Source organism: Phodopus roborovskii, unplaced genomic scaffold (genome assembly GCF_943737965.1).
Source record: "Phodopus roborovskii unplaced genomic scaffold, PHOROB, whole genome shotgun sequence".
NCBI lineage: Eukaryota > Metazoa > Chordata > Mammalia > Rodentia > Cricetidae > Phodopus > Phodopus roborovskii.
The window spans coordinates 26250178-26252088 of record NW_026126470.1 but is presented as its reverse complement, the minus strand read 5'-3'; the positions used below and the strand labels follow the sequence as shown (position 1 = coordinate 26252088).

Here is a 1911-nt window from a genome sequence, read left to right as displayed (position 1 = left end):
TGCTGCCAATCACAGGGAAAGGATGTGAGTGCCCAGGGATTGGCAGTGGGGTCTGACTCCTTCTGTATATTCAGCGGTCCTGGGAGATGCTCAGAGTTCCCGAGGAAAGCCTCGGAGTGGGCCTCCTGGGGAAGAGTCTCTGAGTTTAGGGAACTTACAGTGTTAGCCTGGTTTATTTGCTCTCCTCACCCCCAGTGAGGGCCCTGGAGCTGTATATTTAGGAACTGTTCAGTGTACTAGGAAAGGATATTTTCCTTCCCGTGAACTTTCTTCAAGATACCCTATCTGAATGCTCATCTGTAACAGCAGGATTTCAATTAGTCTAATAGGATATTACCTTTCAGACTGGCCTTTGATTTCTTACAAGCTGGCCAGGGGTTGCATGTGGCCTGTAGTCACATGGACTGAACCTTGCCCTGCCTTAGAGTAGGAGCTCTAGATCTAACAGATGAGAATATAGACACCAAAGCTCTGAGCTGATCCTCAGAAGGGTGATGTTATGTCTGTCCTGCTGTGGAGCTTTTCATCCAGCTCAGCTTCCATTTCCTGGACTCAGCATTTTAGTCCTCGAGGTCCCGCATCTCATAGGACTCCCAGATATGGTATTGTGGAGCTAGGGGAAACAGGCTGGGGCAGGTAGTCATTAACGAGGAGTGGATGCTGTCAAAATGATAGAGGTATTGATGCGTGGCTCTCAGGAATGCTGTGTCAGCAGGATACGCTATTGGAACAGGAGTCTGGTGTCACCCGGGGAACAGACATTTGAAACTAAGTGAGTATGCACATGACAACAACCTCAGAATGGCTGAACCCAAAGAACGTTTAGTCTAACTCAGTTCTCTGACAAGGAGACATTTTCTCCAGCTATGAGTTTAATGGACAGATTCCAAAAGCAAAGTTCTTCCAAAGCACACTCATCCTTGAGTGTGATGGACTAAACTGTTGTACAGTTTTTTCAGTTAGAGAGAGGGAGAGGGAGGAGATATCAGAGCATGAAACCATGGAGTGATTTTTGCCCCTTCCATTCCTCTCTTATGTGGGTTCTGGAGACTGGACTAGGGTCATCAGACTTGAGGGGTGAGTGCTTTACTTGCTGAGCCTGTCGGGTCCTAAGCTACTCCCATTTGGCTGTAAAATTAGCAAAAGAGGAGAGGAATGCCCCATGGCAACTGACCTGATCTGATTAAGTCAGTATGGAGATTTGGTTTCAAACCTGATGAGAATGGGGAAAAATATTTTAAGGAAGATGTGTTGGAAAGTCAAAGACACTACTGCTGTTTAAAATCTGCAGCTCTGCTATTTGCTCACTTAAGGGAACTTGCCATTTGGAAGCAGAAATAGATTTACCTTTGAAAGGGCAGAATCAGCTCAGCTATGGCATGCTACTGCAGGATCATAGCCATATGCTCTAAAGCTAAGTTTTCTGTATTGGCATAGTGTATCGTTGCTTAGAAAAGCCAAGCACTAATGTGGGCAGGATGAATGAAGGGATGGAGTGTCTCCAGAAACATTCTGAGATAAATGGCTGGGGTTTGACCTTCTGACAAGGTCCTGTATCCAAGCGTTTAACTGAATATTAATCACAGACATGTTCTAAAGCAATGCCCAGAAGTTGAAATGGATTGTTTCTGTGTACACCACCTGGCTATTGTTTATATAGAATAACTCACCTCTAACAAGTCTCTTAATTGACAATGGAGGTTATTATTCTCAGTAAAGACAGAAAAAAATAATAGCAGTGCATCAATTCTCATCTACAATTGAAGAATTGAAACAATCGTCTTTAAAATAAACAATATAGTATTGGATAGTGTCTCAGTTAGGGTTCTTATTGCTATGAACCGACACCATGACCAGAGAAATTCTTATAAAGGAAAACATTCAATTGGGGCTTGCTTATGGGTTCAAAGG

General features: G+C 43.8%; 1 pseudogene; it reads left to right on the top strand.

Moving 5' to 3' along the window:
* Nucleotides 1-668: 668 nt before the first annotated feature.
* LOC127227328 (cyclin-G1-like) lies at nt 669-1660 on the top strand (annotated as a pseudogene).
* Nucleotides 1661-1911: the final 251 nt, after the last annotated feature.